This window comes from Dioscorea cayenensis, unplaced genomic scaffold (assembly GCF_009730915.1).
Source record: "Dioscorea cayenensis subsp. rotundata cultivar TDr96_F1 unplaced genomic scaffold, TDr96_F1_v2_PseudoChromosome.rev07_lg8_w22 25.fasta BLBR01000114.1, whole genome shotgun sequence".
In the NCBI taxonomy this organism is placed as follows: domain Eukaryota; kingdom Viridiplantae; phylum Streptophyta; class Magnoliopsida; order Dioscoreales; family Dioscoreaceae; genus Dioscorea; species Dioscorea cayenensis.
In genome coordinates, this window is record NW_024086505.1 from 221,008 (window position 1) to 242,446 (window position 21,439).

General features: G+C 43.1%; 3 non-coding genes across 3 annotated transcripts; 1 reads left to right on the forward strand and 2 right to left on the reverse strand.

The window, feature by feature from the left end:
• Positions 1-9,016: 9,016 nt before the first annotated feature.
• LOC120253549 lies at positions 9,017-9,123 on the forward strand. The gene has a single exon (XR_005534311.1). It is a non-coding gene; the product is annotated as a small nucleolar RNA R71 (small nucleolar RNA).
• Positions 9,124-11,978: 2,855 nt separating this feature from the next.
• On the reverse strand, positions 11,979-12,085 carry LOC120253544. The gene has a single exon (XR_005534307.1). It is a non-coding gene; the product is annotated as a small nucleolar RNA R71 (small nucleolar RNA).
• Positions 12,086-20,561: 8,476 nt separating this feature from the next.
• Positions 20,562-20,668, reverse strand: LOC120253553. Its single transcript, XR_005534315.1, has one exon. It is a non-coding gene; the product is annotated as a small nucleolar RNA R71 (small nucleolar RNA).
• Between the last annotated feature and the right edge of the window lie 771 nt (positions 20,669-21,439).

A 21,439-nucleotide genomic window follows, 5' to 3' on the forward strand; every position in this document is an offset into this window, starting at 1 on the left:
CTTATTTCTTGGTAGTTCTTATGCAACCTCAAGCCGGGATGAACACACTATTTTCAAGCCTCCCTAGGTAAGAAAGAGGTATGTCGAGCTAATGACGTTAAACAAGCGCTTCTTGGGAGGCAACCCAAATTCCTTACATTTCTTGTAGTCTTTTTCTCATTTGTGTTGTTTTGCTTAACTTGTGTTTTTAGTGTGGTTTGGCTTTAGTTGTGTTTTCATCATTTTTCTTAGTTCATTAGCCTTTGTATTATTTTGTTTGCCATGTGATCTTTTAGTAATTCTTGTTCTTGATGCATTCTTGTTGATGTTTTAAGTGTTTATTTGATGTTTCCGGCTTTGATTTTCAAGGTTTGATCCATAAACGAAGTGTGCGAAATGTGCAAAGTGTGGAGAAAAGTTGTTGTGTGTCAAGAAAATCCCGAGGACCATCCTTGTGGCCACAAGGATGCCCCTCGAGACTCATCCAGAGAGTCTTGAGGACCATCCTTGAGGCCGCAAGGATGCCCCTCAAGACTACCCGAGTGAGGGCATTATATGTGGGGTTTTGAGGCTGCTACTATTCATTCTTCTTCCCCATTCTTCTAAACGTTTCTCCCTCATTTCTCCACCGTTTTTCATCAGTTTTTTTGCTCTAGTTTGCTCTCCTCCTCCTCTTTTCCATTTTAGTGACAAAAATTTGGAGTTTGAGCAAGCTTTTGGCCGGATCCAACCAATTAATCCACCCATCTTACTCTATGGCAAGGGTTTGACCTCTCCCTCAAAACCTTGAGTTCTTCTTGTTTTTGAGGGTAGAATTTCTTGGATTTTTGTTGATTTGTGAATGTTTGGTGATTATCAAATATTTTTCCTTGATTTGTAAAATTTTTGGCTACTTTTACAAGCAAAGTTCTTGAAAATGTTTCTGACGTTACTGTAGCACTGGGCATTTTCTTGTTTTTCTTCATTCTTTTGATGCCCACTTTGCTTGTAACTTGGTTAGATGATCTCCACTTGCATCACATGGACATTGTTTTTTCTTTTTTTTGTTTTGTTTCCTTTTACTTCTATGTTTTGATTGCTTTTTGTGTTGTTAGTTGTTTATCGTGTTTGTTTTGATGGGTGTGTGATTAGATGCCTCGAGGTGATGTTCTTTTCTACCTTGCAGGGTGGAATTAGGACATCAAGTACTTTCTTCCTCTATCTTCTACCATGATCTTTGGTGGTCACTTCGATCCCATGGACTTCAAGACTCATACTTTGAGACTCGGGGAAGTTCACGAAACCCTCTTACTATGTTTTTATTGTCTATCTTGTTGCATTCTACTAATTAGGCACATTGAGGGCAATGTGCATCTTTAAGTGGGGGGTGGAGTTCTGTTAACTTTGAAAATGTTTGCATTTGCATGCTTGATTACCTATGATAGCTATGATTTAATTGTTAAGGACTTCCTAGCTTGGTAGAATGATAGTTGTGAATTGTACTTTATTTGTGCTTGAATGTAGTTTTGTATCATCTCTAGTGCACCTATATACATGTTCATGAGCACTTCTACCTCGTACACTCCAACCTACCCATCATTTTGACTTGGGAATTAATTTGTTAAATTATATCTTCAATGCACTTTTAAGAGCTTATGTGTTCCTTTATTGTTTCTCTACCTTAAAGTGTACTATTGTAGCAAGTCTTTACAAGGGACATGAAATACAGTTTGTAAATGTGATAAAAAAAAAAAATATATAATTTGAGTCTATGGCAGTATTCCTCTGCTAGGATAGCATGAATGCGTCTATGTAGTCTATTTTCGAGTATGTTGGGTGGCTCTTGTGCCTAATCAGCATGTGCATCCTTCAGAAAGATTGTTAAAAAAAAAAAATTTTGTGCATTCTACGTTAGTCGGACTCAGAAAAAAAAAAAAGTGTGTATGCTTGTATAAATGTGTGAAAGAAATAAAGTATCTCTTTTGTTCCCTTGAAGCTTGCTGCATAGTCATTTGAAAGTTAGAGTTTTATCTAGGAACCAGAGGACTCTTAATTGAGTATTGAGGGTACCTTTAGCATCTTAATGCCATTATCATTATGTGTGGGATGAATAGGCATCCTGGGGTGATCCAGGGTGTAGAGGTCAAGGTGGGGGTTATCACACACTCACATGAGCACTTTAGATGAGATTGAACTATTATTACTTTACTGTAGCAGCGTTACTTTAGCAGTTTTACTGAAGCAGTCACTTTAGCTCATCACGGTCTTCTCTGTAGAAAACTGAAATTCCCGAAGTGTCGGCATACGGCTGGTATACTGACACGTTTATTGATCGAGATCTGGGCATATATAAGGCTTGTTAGGGCATCAATTAACGGACTTTTGGCCACCACACTCCACCATCATCCTCTAGAGCTTCAAGGCTGCGGGAGAAGGCAAATCTGAGGGGCAAATAGAAGGGAGAAGAAGGTTACACTCAAGGAAAACGATCTAGGAGCTCGCCGGCGCGGAACCAACGAGTTCTCATCACCAACATCTAGTCTTCATCTTAGGGGAGTTTGTTATGAACTTTTCTTTGTATCTCTTATCTTCTACACTTGCTCCTTTGTTGATGACGAACTAGACTCCCAAGGTCACCAGGCATCCGGTGAACCTTGGGATAAACTTGATTGTATAGATGCTTTGATTTACATTTATGGCATTTGTGTGGTTTGTGATCCTTGCTTGGTGCTCTTTGATGTGTTATTTTGCATGAGAACTTTGTGATTCAACTTCTAGGTTGTATTTGGTGCGTGACCATCGCCCTTATACTAGATACACCTTGCTTGGAAGAGATACATGTATGAATACAACATGACCATTGGGTATTGCATACCCCTCCAACCATTAGTGTTATACCTAGGTTGAGTTTCGGCCCTAATTTGAGATTAACCTAATTGTAATGCGATCGTAGGAGGATTTGGTAGGAAGAGATTCTGAGCCAATACTCTTATTGGATTAGGGATTACCGCCGTGACCATCGGGGTGATCTATTTTTGGATGTCTCTTGGTCCAACCACCGTTACCTTTGTAATTCTAGCATCCATCTAGCTTTAGTAGTCCCGAGGGGATCCTAGCTCAGAGACCTCGCACTTTCATTGTTACTTGCTTCCTTAGTATGCTTGTGTGGTGATCCTTAGTCCATATGTTTATAGTTTCTTTTCTTTTGTTATTTCCTTATCTTGTTTTAATCCTATATTTGGTAGACTAGACAGTGCCGTCTAGGGGAGAGTAATAGCAGCTCTTGGGACCCCAGGGAATACGACCCCTGTGTCAAGCACAGGGTATTACTTGATGACCCGTGCGCTTGCGGGCTCATCAGAAATAATTCAACAAGCATTCAAGATTGGAACTCAATTGAAACATCAATTAAGGAAAGCATAATAAAAGATCAATGAAACAATAACATCATAGGGTTTACAAAATCCAAGTAGCCAGAAGGGGATTTATCTCTCCATGGAGCACAATACAATCAACAATGAAATCGAAAGTAAAAACAAGTGTTCCATAAGAAAACCCCGTCGGTAGTCATGTCGATGATCTTGTGGAGTAGCCAAGTCTTCTCCAAAGATCCCCTTGTCCGGCCTAGGACACACCTCGCTTGATCGGTGCCGACGAAAGCTCCCCCAATAACCTTCTTCGAAGTGGGGCGCGGTGTTGAATCCTTAGAACCACTCGAAAGACATACCAAAACCCTCTCTACACCCTAGCCGACGGTCTCCTTAAAGATGGATGAAAGTTGGAGAAAAGGGGAAAAGAAGATCCCAAAAATTGGGCTGAATCGCGGGTTAAATAGGGCTAGAATCAGGAATCTACATGCCCCTGTGGATTTTTCACACGGGCTTGTGGAATTTCCACATGAGCGTGGGGAATTTCTGCACGCCTGTGTGGATTCTCTGAAAATCCTATTTCGGCAGGCTATGAACAATAACTGGTATAGGGTTTTGCTACAGTACCGTGATGCAGTGCTCGGCCAAAACACTCACAATTCCATGCTTTTCATTGCACCAAGATAAACGGGCACACGTTTATGCCGTAGATCACTCATCTTATTCAATCAAAATCTTAATTGGCAGAGGCCTTGTTATCAATGCACAAGTCGGGATACGCAAATGTCACTGCCTTTGTGTCTCTCCAACTTATTGTAGTGACTTCAATTCATGGAGGTTAGCACAAATTCACTTATCTTGGAGTCCCACTTGTGTCTTCACGTTTGTTCCTTCCAAGATTCCACCAAATAATATGTTTACGATCTACTTTGGCTTCTTTTCTCAATACTTAGCTTCACAACCCTACATGTGCTAAAGAACACAAATACATATGTATTAGCGCTTAAACCTGCTAAAAATAATGCTCTACATAAGGAAAGAACACTTCACTTTTTTAATTCTTATCACACAAGCACTTATCAAACTCCCCCACAATTAAGCTTTTGCTTGTCCTCAAGGAAAAATAACACATTGAAAGTGCTCGGCCTTAGGTTCACCAAAGCATGCAAGGAGAGCATTCTACAAGTAAGGGAAATTTCAACACTAAATACGAAAAATCAATGCTCTAGCTAAAAACTCGATTAAAAAAGGACAACAAACCCGAAATTATGTAAGTGTGTGTAAACTAACTAAATTCAACCCGAAGTATACTCCTCAAAGTTCTAAATATAAGGGACTTATTTATCTACAAAACATAACAAAATAAAAAGATGGTAGTAGCTTTACACATCCTTTAAAGTAGCCCTTTCCTAAGCGGCCGGTAAGGTGGCTTTCACACTTTCGAGGTGGTAACTCTTTCTACCGGGGTGGTAGCTTTCACTCATCCCATGAGATAGCTCTTTCTCTCATTAGGGCATAACTAGTATCCGACTTATGAGAGTAGCTTCATACTTCATAGGTGGTAGCTATTTCCACCCAAAATGCACAACTAAACAATATGTCTCTTTTTTCTTTCTTTTCTTTTTCCAATATTTTTAGCACAATAACACAAGAAGAAAAACTAATTAGTCCCTTAAACATCAAACTTGAGTTTCCAAAAGAGTTTCAAGAGTGAGTAGTGCAAAACATATCAATCAGGCAAAAATCCCTAGATATTCAAGAACAAACTAGAGCATGGAAACATTCAAGGTCAAAATTCTCCTAAACTCGAGAATACAATCATTGTAACTAAGGTGAACCGCCATTGGCTACGTGAACATGTATGTCAGTCAATATTTATATAAAGGACATGTGCAATGTGAACTCCTCCCCACACTGAAGATGTACATTGTCCTCAATGTGCACATGCAAGCACAGTACAAAGTAAATCAATCAAGTATATATGTGGGAGTGGCATTTGAAATAATACACCCCTGACTCCTAGTGTTATGTTTAATGTAGCTAAATCCTTGGGAGTAAAGTTCAAACGAGTTGTGAAGCACACATGGCCCACATTAACCGTGTCCATGACTAGTTCTCATTTCCCATTCTGACAAGACCATCTACACAGATACACAAGGGGGTTCAGTGAAGCTCAATAAAAACAAAATTAGCTCGATTATATATAAAAGATAAAGTAATGAAATACAACTCAAGACAAAATAAAAGATAAACTCAGAAGGAAGATCCTTCCTGAGTGTACAAGTCCAAAATAGAATGTAGAAAGGAAAGAAGAAAAATAAAAGCTCAAAGTAAAGAAAAGACCCATCAAGCATCGGTGTTATCGGAGGTTGCTCTACTGCTGCTCCCGGTAGTGGAATAGGTCGATTGATCTATGTATGAACCGTTGATGATGGTGTTGGAGGAGCTGGAGGGGTCCAAGGTCTCATCGCAAACGGTGACACCTCATCTCGCTCTAATAACTGCTGTAGAATATCGAGACAGGACATCACCTCCGGGTGGTTCGCCGTATGTAGTGCACGAACCTCTACCAGATCATTCTGGAGCACCCCCACAGCACTCTTAAGCCTCTCAAATCGATCATGGGGTCGAGGTGGAAAGCAAATACGCGCCGGAGGTGGCTCCTGTGCTGGGGAAGGTGCCTTTGTATCCATCTGCATGGGCTAAGGCTCAAAGATCGGCGGAGGACCCTCTGTATCATCATCTCCTCCCTCTGCTACCTCTAGAATGGGTGTAACTAGTATATACACCCCCGGACAATGTCTATGCACCAATCCCATCAATCTCAATGTGTCCAGGCCTAACGGTGAAGACACAGTCATCTTCTCAGCCCCTCATATGGCCTTTAACAAACCCATGCCCATAACGAGTCTGGTGATGTATGGGCCTGAGAATATGACACTAACTCTGAAGTACTGGCCCTAGTGTCGCAGATACTCTGCTACTATGTGGCCTAAAACATCGGTTGTCTCTGAACCATCGAGTAAAGCTACAAAAGCTCCTGTCGGCTCAGGACGCCGGTACTATCACCACGACCATTCACCAACCTGCTCAGAATGGCATGAAAATAGTAGTACGCAGGTCGGGAAAGGCCCGTGGCCTTAGACACGGTTGGCTGATGTTGTCCCTTGCCGCATAGACTACAATATGCTCGCTAAGGGGTCAAAGAAACAAGATAATCGGTCGGAAGTCACTTGTACTCCTCAGTGGCCATAAAGGTCTCATCATACATGCCCAATAGGATCGAGAACTATGTGACACTCATAACCTGGTACTACCCAAGTGCTCTAAACTGTATAGTGTCCACAGTGTCAAATCTGGCATAGGACCTGTCGAACTCGAACGAGGATAGAACCTCAAGTGTAAGCGCACAGATGGTAAGCTCTCTAAATGTCAACAACTATCTCTAACCTCCTACCGAGATGAGATCCTCTACCTCATCCGCCAACCCATGTGTCCGACCCATAGGGGCATCCCCACGCCCTGTGGCTTCTATGTCCAACCTGAGAAAACTCTAAGTGTTTCACACACCCGTGCGGAAATTCCCCACAGGCGTGGACTTATACAGGGCCAGCTCACAGGGGCACTCGCACGCCCCTGTGTCTTCTCTAGATGAAAGAGAGCTCCTCTGCAAAGATACATACGGGCATGCAGAAATTACTCATGCCCGTGCGTTTATCACAGGGTCATCCACTGGGACGAGTCCACGGCCCTATGTCTTCTCAGGATAAATCTCTAAGTCTCTACAGGAAGACACACGCCTGTGCGAAATTATCCACTGGCATGTGAATCTCAAAGGGTCGTTCACAGGGGCAAGTCCATGCCACTGTGGCTTCTCTCGATGATTTCTCAGTAGAGACCCACAGGCGTGTGGAAATTCCATATGCCCGTGCTTTTTCTCTGGATGCCTTAGAAAACTCTGCAGGCTCTGCAGAAAATTCCTAAACATATAAAAATACTTAGAGCCTGCTTTTATCATGCAAATACACCAGAGAAAAATGCACGACATGCTCAAATGACCAAAAACTTCGCCATACTCATTTAAATAGCGTGTGCACCAAAGATCCACGAGAAAATCACAACAATAGCATCTCAAAATCAGGACACCAACTCTCAAAACCTTATTCATGCAAACACTAAACTAAAAACTAGAAAAACAATAAAGACTTAGGTTGCCTCCCAAGAAGAACTTGTTTAACGTCACTAAGCTTGGCGTACCTTGTCTTACCTTAAGGGGGCTCATGGATGAAGGTTTCCCTCATACCCATGACTTGGAAACAGATGAACATAATATCTTGAAGATAGAGGGGAAGTTGTCGAGCTTGTTACCACTTGAGGGCTTGTCACCCTTATTCCTTTCATGCACATCCCCAACATCCTTGTCGCGTCTTCTCGCTCGCTTCATCTTCTAGTGCATATTTTTCACGATCCACAGAGTAGGTAGTATTGTCTCCTTTAAACCAAGCATCATCAACTCATCATTCTCCTTATCTTGGTCTAGCAACCCCTCGTATGGGTCCGGATTAAACATTTTCTGCAAATATTCATCGATTAGTCCATCAGTAGTGTCAAGAAAATATAAAGTATCATCAAAGTCAATAGAATATCGCATGGCTTCAGCAAAGCGGTATGTGAGCTTGTTATCTCCAACCCTCAATGTTAACTCCCCGCCATCCATGTCAATCAATGCCTTGGATGTGTGCAAGAATGGCCTCCAACTATCAATGGAACATCTACATCCTCATCGACATCCAACACTATGAAGTATATAGGAAATATATGCTTATCCACCTTGAAAAGCACGTCTTCAATGATGCCCCTTGGATGTCTCATCGTTCGGTCCACCAATTGCATTGTCATCCGAGTGGCCCTACGCTCTCCCAAGCCCAGCTTCTGAAATAAAGAGTATGGCATGACGTTAATATTGGCCCTTGAGTCCGCCAATGCCATCTCTTCACCCTAATTGCTAATGTTGCACGTTGATACCTTGTGATCTCTCCGATAGAGACTTTGTGATATTCCCCACTTGATTCTCTAGGTTGTGCAATGAAGCGGTGTGGTTGCGAATTGTAGCCTCGACCGATCGGAACCGTGTATCCAATGATTGTACAAATATAGTCAAGCCTTTCTCCAAATCGTTCATTCGGGTCTCCAAGCCTGAAACTCTATTCTCCATGTTCGGGCTTGTTGTTGTTGGAAACCCGGTGGTGCGTTGGCCTTTTGTTGCCCTTGGTTATTCCATGAGAAATTAGGGTGGTTCCCCCAACCCGAATCATAGGTATTGCTATAAGGATTGCCTTGGTTTCTCATTGCATTACCCACATAATCAACTTGCTCAAAGGAGGGTTTGGCACAAACATCTATCAGGCAATCAGATGGGGTATGTCCCCCTCCACATCCATCACAACTCATTACGTCTGCCAATCTCGAAGAAGTTATAGTGTCTAACTTCTTACTCAATGCCTTCACTTGGGCCGCCAACGATGTAACCGCATTCCATTGGTAGCTGTTCAAGCCTATTTCTTCAATTAATTACTGGGCTTCTCTGGGGGTCTTGGTAGCTAAGGTACCTCCGGCCACTGCATTAAGTATCTGTCTTGTACTTGGGTTTAAACCATTATAAAAAATTCTGAATGATCATAAACTCTGGAAACCCATGTTGACGACATTTTTGAAGGAGTTCCTTGAACCTTTCCCATGTCTCAAATAGAGACTCCAATTCCATTTGCACAAAGGACAAGATCTAATTCCTACGCTTTGCAGATTTTCCGGGAGGAAAATATTAGGCAAGGAAAGCTTCTACCATTTCCTCCCATGTAGTGATCAATGCTTTAAGTAATGAGTGTAGCCACTGCTTCCCTTTCCCCTTTAAAGAAAATGGGAAGGCTCTCAACTTGATGGCATTATCCGTAACACCATTGATCTTGAGCATATCACACACTTCCAGGAAATTCTCTATGTGACTTTTGGATCCTCATCGGCAAAACCATTGAACTATGCAGACTGGTGTAACATGTCGATGAATACCGGCTTTAGCTCAAAATTCTGAGTTGTGATTGGTAACTGCACAATGCTAGATTGTGCCTAATAAGTGTTTGTGTGATATTAATGCGAAGCATTCTTTCCTTATGTTGAGCATTACTCTTCTTAGGTTTTTACACTAATATGTGTGTTTTTATGTTACTTTCATGCAGGTAGAGTTGTGAAGCCGATTATGAAGGAAAGAAGTCAATGTGAATCATAATGCACCGATTTTGGGGGAAATCTTGCTAAAGTTCAAACAAGAAGACATAGGTCGGGTGTGAGATGCTAGAGTGTGTGCCAACCTCCTCGTATTCGAGTTAGCTTATCCATTTGGAGGGGCACAAGGGCAGTCACACTCGAGCATTCTGACTTATGCACATAGAACAAGAACTCCACCAACTTGTCTATCATCGAAGAAGCAAGTGATCCACGATGTGAACGTGTGCCCATTTGCGTAACCCCGATGAAAGCATGGATCCGGGAAGCTATTCAGGCCGGATAGTGTAGCAGAGCACTGTAACAACAATGTAGCAATGTACTATAGCAAACACTGTTCATAGCCGGCCGAGAAAACAGGAAATCAGAGAACCCACACGGGCATGTGGAAATTATCCACCCCTGTGTGGAAATTCCATATGGGCGTGTGAAAGATCCACTTGCCCGTGTGGTCGCCCAATTCCAGCCCTATTTAAAGCCAATTCATCCCCGATTTCAGCATTCTCTTCTCCATCTTTTCCCCAACTTGATAGAGGGCTTCGGCTAGGGTTTTGGAGAAGTTCAATGGCTCTGACATCGTCATTGCTTAGGAAGAAGGTTTGTAGGGGAGCTTCCGTCGAGGAGTATCCTATACTGGACGAGGGAATCCTTGGACGATGAGTAGAGGACTCTCCACAAGACCATCGACACGACCATTGATGGGATTTCTCTATGGATTCATTGCTTTTACATTCTATTTCTTTGATTGTACTTAGCACCATTGAGAGCTAAACCCCTAGTGGGTACTTGGGTATTTGTGAACCCTAGGATGTATTTGTTTCATTGAATCTCTTTATTATGCTTTCAATTAATTGATGTTTGTTGTGAGTTCCAACCTTGAATGCTTGATTGTCTGAACATTTCCCCTAGAGTGACACTAGGGTCGAGAGTTCTTGTTGGTTACCTTGTGAATGAGTGACCCACCACGAGCGTTAGACAAAGCTAGGTTGGAGAGGGTTGAGAGGGTGAGTCGAGAGGTACAGGAGCGTCCCTTTTCCCCTCTGATGTGATAGATTCTATCTCTGTTCCTCGAGTTGTTTGCGGCCTTAATAGAGTGAATGATCTAAGGGATGACCCTCCGCTGGGGCTTAGTTGCGCGTGCAACAGAGTGAACCGTTGAGGTGATCTTAGTATCTAGGGCTTAATCGTGGTTAGGGACCTTCCACCTGGACCAAAGGGTTAGATCTATAATTAGGAAGAGATTTATCACTTGGAATCCCTAGAGCTCTTTGCAACTCTATTCGAGTGCGAGGTTGAGAGGTTATCTAATCTCTACTCCGGGACATATATAGGGTTAGGCATAGTTGACCTTAGATTTGTGACTATATAATTAAGAATTTCGATGACTCACCATTGCATCGATTAGGAAGCCTAATAGAGTGTTCTTGCACTTGAAACAATTATCCTAGGCGGAGCATTATCCGAGTATCCCATCTTTATCGATTGCCTTACCTCCTCCTTTACTCGTGCTCTCTTACTTGTTGCTTCTACTTTTGAGAATTGAATCATTGTCACACTTATCACTATTGATCTTTCGCAAAGCTAATAAGCGGATTAAGTGTTTTTATTCCCTACTCCCTGTGGATTCGATACCCGCTCATCCGGGATTATTACTTCGACAAACCCGTGCACTTGCGGGATATACGCAAAGGGACTTTGTCAAGTTTTTGGCGCCATTGCCGGGGAGTAGGCGTTTAGAGATACTTTGCACTTTGTTTTCTTAGCTATTTCACTGTATATTCTGTTTCATATCTTCTTATTCTATCATTGTTCTGATTTCTTTTTCTTTCTTTTTGGGTCCAGCTCCAGGTTATGACCCGAGGGAATCCCTCAATATTGATTCAAGGAGATCCTGAGCTTGAACGTACACTTAGAAGAAAAGGGAAAGAGCCTGTGCAAGAACAGTATAATTTAGCTGATTTGGAAGTGGAAGTATCTGAAAACATGGCAGAACAGAAGGAGCAACAACGAACATTATCTGATTATGCCAGACCTTTAGTGTTGGGGACACAATCGAGTATTGTGCGTCCCCCGATTACAGCTCGGAACTTTGAGTTGAATCCGGCATTTATCCACATGTTGTAGCAATCTGCACATTTCAACGGTTTGGCCGATAAGGATTGAAACAATCATATAGAGAGTTTTCTCGAGGTGTGTGATATGCTAAAGATAAACGGAGTGACGTATGATGCCATCAAGTTGAGAGCCTTCCCATTTTCCCTAAAGGGGAGAGCGAAGCTGTGGCTACACTCATTACCTAGAGCATCGATTGCCACATGGGAAGAGATGGTAGAAGCTTTTCTTACCCGTTATTTCCCTCCCGAAAAATCTGCAAAGCTTAGGAATGAGATCTCATCCTTTGTTCAGTTGGAATTGGAATCTCTATTTGAGACATAGGAAAGGTTCAAGGAACTCTTGAGAAAGTGCCCGCAACACGGATTCCCGGAGTGGATGATTGTTCAGACCTTTTACAATTGTTTGAACCCGAGTACAAGGCAACTCTTGGATGCGGTAGCGGGAGGTACCTTAGGTAGCAAGACCCCCGATTAGGCCCGTCAGTTAATTGAAGAAATGGGGTTAAACAGCTACCAATGGAATGCTAGGGAGAAGAAAAAAGTGGCCGGTTTCCATGAAATAGATGCGGTAACTTCATTGGTGGCTAAAGTGGAGAATTTGAGTAAGAAGTTAGATCTTCTAACTTCAAATAGAGTGGCAGCCATGACTAATTACACAGGGTGTGGTGGCGGACATGCTCCCTCCGATTGCCCGATCTCTATCGGTGATGTTTCTTCAGTGGAGAACGTTGATTTTGTAGGTAATCGCATGAGATCTCAAGGAAACCCATATAGCAATACCTACAATTCGGGTTGGAAGAATCATCCCAATTTCTCATGGAGTAATCAGGGTCGACAAAAGGCCATGGGGCCACCGGGTTTCCAACAACAACAATAAGCACCTCAGGTGGAAAACAGAGTCTCAGGTTTGGAAACCCGAGTGAATGACTTAGAGAAGCACTTGACTAGATTTATGCAATCTGCAAATACAAGGTTTGAATCAGTCGAGGCTACACTTCGCAACCACACCTCCTCTTTGGATAACCTTGAAAATCAGATTGGGCAAATTGCGAAGTCTCTTTCTGAAAGGCCACATAGACGCTTGCCGAGCAATACAGAGACCAACCCTAGAGAGCATGTGAAGGCGATCACTTTTAGAAGTGGTTGTGAGGTTGAAGGTAGGCTTCCTAGTGAGAAGCAAAAAGAACACGCACCAGAGGTTATAGAGGTAGAAGAGGGGACAAGCAAAGAGAAAGAGGTGGCACCCCCACCTTTCAAGCCAAGAATCCCGTATCCCTCTAGATTGAAAAATGACCAAGGGGATGAACAGTACAAGAAGTTCCTGAGTTTCTTCAAACAACTCCACATCAATATTCCTTTTGTTGAGGCATTGGCCCAAATGCCTAAGTATGCGAAGTACTTGAAAGACTTGTTGACTAACAAGAGGAAGTTGGAGGAAAGTGCATCAGTGATTTTGGATGCCTCATGCTCTTTGGTATTGTAAAAGAATATGCCGAACAAGAAGAAAGACCATGGAAGCTTCATCATTCTGTGTAATATTGGCAATATAGGTGAGGAAATAGCATTAACTGATTCAAGGGCCAATATCAATGTTATGCCATACACCTTCTTTCAAAAGCTAGGCTTGGGCAAGCCTAGGCCTACTCGGATGACTTTGCAACTAGCAAACCAAACAGTGCGACATCCGAGAGGCATCATTGAAGACATGCTTGTCAAGCTGAACAAGTACATTTTTCCGGTTGACTTTGTAGTGCTAGATGTTGATGAGGATGCGGATGTACCCTTGATACTTGGGAGACCGTTCTTGCGGACTTCCAAAGCTTTGATTGACATGGACGGCGGAGAGCTCGCATTGAGAGATGGAGATGACAAGTTCACAAACCGCCTTGCTGAAGCCATGTGGCATTCTCTTGATTTTGATGACACTTTATACTTTCTAGACACTATTGATGAGATTGTTGATGAATACATGCATGAAATGTTTAATCCGGATCCGTATGAAGGTTTATTCGACCAAGAGGAGGGACTTGAAGATGTAATGATGCTTGAATCGACGGAAGAAGTACCATCTACCCCGGGGATCCTGAAGAAGGTGTTCCGGAAAATGAAGAGGGTTAGGAGACGCCACCGGAAACACTCCAAGGCTGTTGGAGACGTCTGTGAACGGAAGGAATTAGATGAATCATTACTAGGTTGTCCAAAGCCCGATAATACACCCTCTACTTTCAAGAGATTGTGCACATCATGCTTTAAAGTAATGAGTAAGAGGGCAACCTTCATCTATGAACCCCCGTGAGGTAAGACAAGGTACGTCAAGCTTAGTGACATTAAACAAGCACTTCTTGGGAGGCAACCCAAGTGGTTACTGTTTTTCTTAGTTGAATAATGTAGTGTTTTGCATGAATAAATTGTGGAGTGTTGGTGTCTTGATTTTTAGATGCTTGTGATTTGATTTTATTGTGGATTTTTAGAGTTATCGTGTGTTTTCATGTGGAATTGGCGAAGTTTGGTCGTTTGAGCTCTATTTCATGTTTTTCACTGGTAAAATTTGCATAATAGATCAGGCTCTATGTGTGTAAACATGTTTAGAGATTTCCTGCAGAGCCTGCAGGTTTTTCTAAGGCATCAAGTGAAGACACACGGGCGTGTGGAATTCCCACACGGCCGTGGATTTGTATTGCGAGCTTATCCAGAGAAGGTACAGGGTTGTGCGGCTACCCCTGTGAATGACCATGTGACAGTCACACACCCGTGGGTAATTTCCGCACGGTCGTGTGAATTCCTATAGAGTTGGGCGGATTATCTTGAGAGCACACAGTGGTGTGGACTCACCCCTGTGGGTGACCTTGTGAACCACACACGGGCGTAGGCAATTTCCACACGCCCGTGTAAAATTCTGCACAGGAGTTCTCTCCATCCCGAGAAAACACAGGGGTGTGTGGCTGGCCCTGTGAGTTGGCCATGTTAATGACCATGCCCGTACAGAATTTCCGCACGAGCGTGTAGAACACTTGGCAATTTTCTCGGATGTTCAGGGAAGCCACAGGGGCGTGCGGCTGCCCCTATGGGTCGGGTGCACGGGCGTGGGTATTTTCCGCACGCCAGTGCGAGAGCAGTTAGAGTCGAAGGAGTGTTTTCCCGAGAGCGCATAGGGGCGTCTGTACGCCCCTGTGGCTCTCTTGTAATGAGGCTCACGGGCGTGGGCAATTTCCACATGCCCGTGTGGATGCAAAGAACGGCAAGGGGCTGAGTTCTTTTTAAAGAAGACTAGTTTCTCTCCCTCTCTGCGTCCTCTATTCGTCTGAAAACATTCTCACATCATTCTCCGACTTCATAGCACTGATTTGGTAGGATTTTTGCGAGGTTTTGTGGCCGGATCTTCATTTTCTCATCCCATCTCGTCGGTAAGCCCTATTTATCATTTTCTTTGCCAATTCATTGTTTCCATCAATTAATTTAGTGAAAACTGCTTCGTCTCTTCAATTTAAAAGATTATTTATGTTTTAGAACGAAGTAGAAGTGATTTCACGGTGCGTTGTTAGATTTTTAAAGCGCTGCCATGCGGGTTTCACGCCCCGTGGAACCACACGGGTGTGTGGAAATTCCACACCACCGTGTGGATTTCTGCAGCATTGGCTAATCAACCTGTTTGATCGATTGTATTTTAAATTTTGCAGACTATGGCACCTTGGTCAAAGAAGCAGACGGATAAGCGGCCGCGTTAGTTATCTTCCGAGCTTGAGGGCATGAGTTTCACTATTCCCAAGCACCAGGTTCATTTTGAGAGGTTGTCGAGAGTTCGGCTTGGACAAACTCGATTCCAAGATACAAGCATACTGAGAGATCTACATCAGGGAGATGAGTTTGCAGACAAGGTCGAGGATCTCGTATCAGTAGGTGGTTGGAGGCGGTTATTGACAATTAAAGAGGCAACCATTCGAGAGCTCACACTGGAGGTATTATCATCATTTGGGTTTGATAGATCCTACGTGAGCTTCCACAGTGTTAACACTATTCAGTTCAGAGCATTTGGACACCACCATAGTTTGAGCATCACTCAATTTTCTGTTCTGCTCGGCTTGTATAAGGAGGCATTCACGAGATCATGAGGAGTACGCCGCATCGATTCTGGGGATTATCCTAGAGCCTTGACCCCGCAGAGAGCTTACAGAGTGCTATGTGGTCAGGGTCAGTACGAGCCGGGGGTGTCCAAGGCCACATCCCTTTCACAACCTGCATACAGATATTTACATGCCATCATGAGGAGGTCGGTGAATGGCCGTGGTGATAGCACTTGTGTTTACAGCCGACAGGAACTTCTCTACTTGTACTCGATGGTGCAGCGCATACCGATTCACTTAGGACACATCATGGTAGAGCACATCAGACATCAGGGGCATTATTCTAGACTGGGAGCGATCTTCTTGGGCCCTTACATCACGAGATTAGTATTGGGCATGGGTCTCTTGGACGCAATTCGTGGGGCCGAGAAGACGAGTATACCTTCTCCCCTCAGCCTAGAGACGATGAGGTTGATAGGCATGGTCCGCAGAGTTCGTACAGGGGTTTTTGCTTTAGTGCTACCAGCTCCAGAGATAGCCGAGGATGAGGGTGATGAAGCCGGGACACCTCAGCCCACTCCTGAGCCTCAGCTAGCACCGATGGAGACCGAGGCACCTCCAGTGGCAGAGGAAGCAGCCCCCGTGCATATGTTTTCACCATATCGAGCTCATGATCACTTTGAGAGTGATACAGACAGAGGTTGTTGAGGTCCGAGTATAGATTTCAGAGATCAGGGTAGCACAGGCTGTTCAGTATACAAAGTTCATGGCACGTTTTGACGTATTACAGCAAATCTTAGAGCGAGACGTCGCCTCTTCATTTGTCTTGCGATCGAGGACTTCTCAGCCCCCCTCTGCATCTCCTGTACCTCCATTCCCTACCCCAGCACCGGTGGACCCACCATGTGCATCTTCACCCGCAGCAGCACCAGAGCCCGAGGGTGACACCGACACTTGACCTTACTTTATTCTACCTTTATGGACTTTATTTTTAGACTTGTATTCTCAGAAAGGACTTTCCTTCTGAGTTTATTTTCATTTTGCATCTCGAGTTGTATTCATTGTCTATCTTTTATATATACTCGAGATATTTTGTTTTTATTGAGCTTCACTGAACCTCCTCGTGTATGCGTGCAGATGGTCTTATCATCATGGCATTGAGACTTAGTCATGGGCACGGCCAAGGTTCTTCGGCACTTGGCCGTGTGAGCTTCACAACCCGTCGAAACATTACTCCCAAGGACTTAGCTCCATCAAACGCGACACTAGGATTCAGGGGAGTATTCTTTTGATTGCTTCTCCCACATATATTCTTCATTGATATTGATTCTAGGTGAGCTTGCATGTGTACATTGGGGACAATGTACAACTTAAGTGTGTGGGGGAGTTTCATAGTGCACACATCTTTTCTATTGTTCTTGATTGATATATGCTCACATAGCCAATGGCGGTTCACCTTAGTTGCAATGATTGTATTCTTGAGTTTAGGACAAATTTTAACATTGAATGTTTTCATGCTCTAGTTCTTGCTTGAATTTCTAGGAATGTTTACCCGATTTACACTCAGTGCACTATTCACTCTTTAAACTCTATTGGAAACTCATGTTCGATGTTAAAGGGACTAGTTATAGTTGTTTCTTGTGTTAAATTCTTAAAAAAAATTGGAAAATGAAAAGAAATATTAAAATAGTTTTATTGTTTAGTTGTCCTTGTTGGGTGGAAAGAGCTACCACCTATGAAGTATGAAGCTACTCTCATAAGTCGGATACTAGCTATGCCCTAATGAGAGAAAGAGCTATCTCATAGGATGAGTGAAAGCTACCAATCCGGTAGAAAGAGCTACCACCTCGAAAGTGTGAAAGCCACCTTAGCGGCCGCTTTGGAAAGGGCTACCTTAGAGGATGTGTGAAGCTACAACCATCTTTGAAATTGTTGTCACTTTTGTAGATAAATAAGTCTTTTGTACTTAGAACTTTGAGGAGTATACCTTGGGTTGTTTAAAGTGAGTTCACACACATACACGATTTTGGGTTTGTTGTCCTTTTTGATTCAAGTTTTCAGCTAGAGCTTTGATTTTTTGTATTTAATTTTGAAATTTCCCTTACTTGTAGAATGCTCTCTCTGTACACTTTGGTGAACCTAAGGCCAAGCACTTCCAATATTTCCTTCATCTATGCACAGAATGTTTAATTTTTGCTTGAGGACAAGCAAAAGCTTAAGTGTGGTGGAATTTGATAAGTGCTTGTGTGATATTAATGCAGAGCATTCTTTCCTTATGTTGAGCATTACTCTTCTCGGATTTTTACACTAATATGTGTGTTTTTATGTTACTTTCATGCAGGTACGGTTGTGAAGCTGATTATGAAGGAAAGAAGCCAATGTGGATCATAATGCACCGATTTTGGGGGAAATCTTGCTAAAGTTCAAACGCGAAGACATAGGTCGGGTGTGAGATGCTAGAGTGTGTGCCAACCTCGCATTCTAGTTGGCACATCCATTTGGAGGGGCACAAGGGCAGTCACACTCGAGCATTCTGACTTATACACATAGAACAAGAGCTCCACCAACTTGTCTATCATTAAAGAAGCAAGTGATCCACGACGTGAACGTGTGCCTGTTTGCGTGAACCCGATGAAAGTATGGACTCGAGATGCTATTCAGGACGGATACTGTAGCAGAAAAATGTGGCAAGGTACTGTAGCAGCACTATTCACAGACGGCCGAGAAAACATGAATTCGGAGAATCCACACGGGCGTGTGGAAATTATCCACGCCCGTGTGGAAATTCCACATGGGCGTGTGAAAAATCCACAGGCCCGTGTAGTCGCCCGACTCCAGCCCTATTTAAAGCCGATTCAGCCCCGATTTCGGCATTTTTTTCTCCATCTGTTCCCCAACTTGAGAGAGGGCTTCTGCTAGGGTTTGGAGGGGTATTGGCTAGGGTTTTGGAGAGGTTCTATGGCTCCGACATCGTACGTCGTTTGGAAGAAGGTTATTGGGAGAGCTTTCGTCGGCATCTATCCGGCGAAGTGTAATTTAGGCCGGACAAAGGATCCCTTGCGACAAGTAGAGGACTCTCCACAAGACCATTGACATGACCATCAAGGGGTTTTCTTTATGGATTCATTGCTTTTACATTCTATTTCTTTGATTGTACTTAGCTCCATGGAGAGCTAAACCCCTTGTGGGTACTTGGGTATTTTGTGAACCCTAGGATGTATTTGTTTCATTGAATCTCTTTTATTATGCTTTGAATTAATTGATGTTTATTGTGAGTTCCAACCTTGAATGCTTGATTGTATGAACATTTCCCCTAGAGTGACACTAGGGTTGAGAGTTCTTGTTGGTAACCTTGTGAGTGAGTGACACACCACGAGTGTTAGACAAAGCTAAGTTGGAGAGGGTTGAGAGGGTGAGTCGAGAGGTATAGGTGCATCCCCTTTCCCCTCTGACGTGATAGATTCTACCTCTGTTCCTCGAGTTCTTTGCAGCCATAATAGAGTGAATGGTCTAAGGGATGAACTTTTGCTGGGGCTTAGTTGCGCATACAACGGAGTGAAGCATTGAGGTGATATTAGTATCTAGCACTTAATAGTTTTTAGGGACCTTCCACCTGAACCAAAGGGTTAGGTCTATAATTAGGAAGAGATTTATCACTTAGAATCCCTAGAGCTCATTGCAACTCTATGCGAGTGCGAGGTGTTGAGATTGTTCGATTTCTCCTCCGGGACATGTATAGAGTTAGGCATAGTTGACCTTAGATTTTGGACTATGTAATGAAGGATTTCCACGACTCACTATTGCATTGATTAGAAAGCATAATAGAGGGTTCTTGCACTTGAAGCGATCGTCCTAGGCAGAGCATTATCCGAGTACTCCATGTTTATCGATTGCCTTACCTTCTCCTTTACTCGTGCTCTCTTACTTGTTGATTTTACTTTTGAGAATTGAATCATTGTCACACTTATCACTATTGATTTTTCACATAGCTAAGAAGCGGATTAAGTGTTTTTATTGCCTACTCCCTGTGGATTTGATACCCGCTCAACCGGGATTATTACATCGACAAACCTGTGCACTTGCGGGATATACGCAAGGGGACCTTGTCAAGTTTTTGGCGCCGTTGCCGGGGAGTAGGCGTTTAGAGATAATTTGCACTTTGTTTTCTTAGCTATTTCACCATACATTCTATTCCTATTTTTATTTCTATCATCATTCTGATATCTTTTTCTTTCTTTTTGGTGAAGCTCCAGGTTATGACCCAAGGGAATCCCTCAGTATTGGTTGAAGGAGATCCTGAGCTTGAACGTACACTTAGAAAAAAAGGGAAACTGATACTGTAAGAACAAATCTAATTTAGCTAATTTTGAAGTGGAAGGATCTCGAAAACATGGCGTAAACGTAACGAGCAACAACGAACATTATCCGATTATGCCAGACCTTCAGTGTTGTTGACGCAATCGAGTATTGTACGTCCCCCAATTACAACTCAGAACTTTGAGTTGAAGCTGGCATTCATCCACATGTTGCAGCAATCCGCACAGTTCAACGGTTTGGCCGATGAGGATCCAAACAGTCATATAGAGAGTTTTCTCGAGGTGTGTGATATGCTGAAGATAAACAGAGTGACGGATGATGTCGTCAAGTTGAGAGCCTTCCCTTTTTCCCTAAAAGGGAGAGCGAAGCAGTGCCTACACTCATTACCTAGAGCATCGATTACCACATGGGAGGAGATGGTAGAAGCTTTTCTTGCCTGTTATTTCTCTCCCGAAAAATCTGCAAAACATAGGAATGAGATCTCATCCTTTGTTTAGTTGGAATTGGAGTCTCTATTTGAGACATTGGAAAGGTTCAAGGAGCTCCTGAGAAAGTGCCCGCGATACGGATTCCCGGAGTGGATGATTGTCCAAACTTTTTATAATGGTTTAAACCCGAGTACAAGGCAACTGTTGGATGCCATAGTAGGAGGTACCTTAGGTAGCAAGACCCCCGATGAAGCCCGTCAGTTAATTTAAGAAATAGGGTTAAACAACTACCAATGGAACGCTAGGGAGAAGAAAAAAGTGGCCGGTGTCCATGAAATAGATGCGGTAACTTCATTGGCGGCTCAAGTGGTGAGTTTAAGTAAGAAGTTAGATCTTCTAACTTCAAATAGAGTGGCGGCCATGACTAATTGCAACGGGTGTGGTGGAGGACATGCTCCCTCCAATTGACCAATCTCTATTGGTGATGGTTCTTCGGTTGAGAACGTTGATTTTGTAGGTAATGGCATGAGACCTCAAGGAAACCCATATAGCAATACCTACAATTCAGGTTGGAATAATCATCCAAATTTCTTATGGAGTAATCAGTGTCAACAAAAGGCCATGGGGCCACCAGGTTTCCAACAACAATAACAACAAGCCCCTCAGGTGGATAACGGAGTCTTAGGTTTGGAAACCCGAATGACTGACTTAAAGAAGCACTTGGCTAGATTTGTACAATCTGCAAATACAAGGTTTGAATTAGTCGAGGCTACACTTCACAACCACACCACTCCTTTGCATAACCTTGAAAATCAGGTGGGGCAAATTGCGAAGTCTCTCTCTGAAAGGCCACATGGAAGCTTGTCGAGCAATACAGAGACCAACCCTAGAGAGAATGTGAATGCGATCACTTT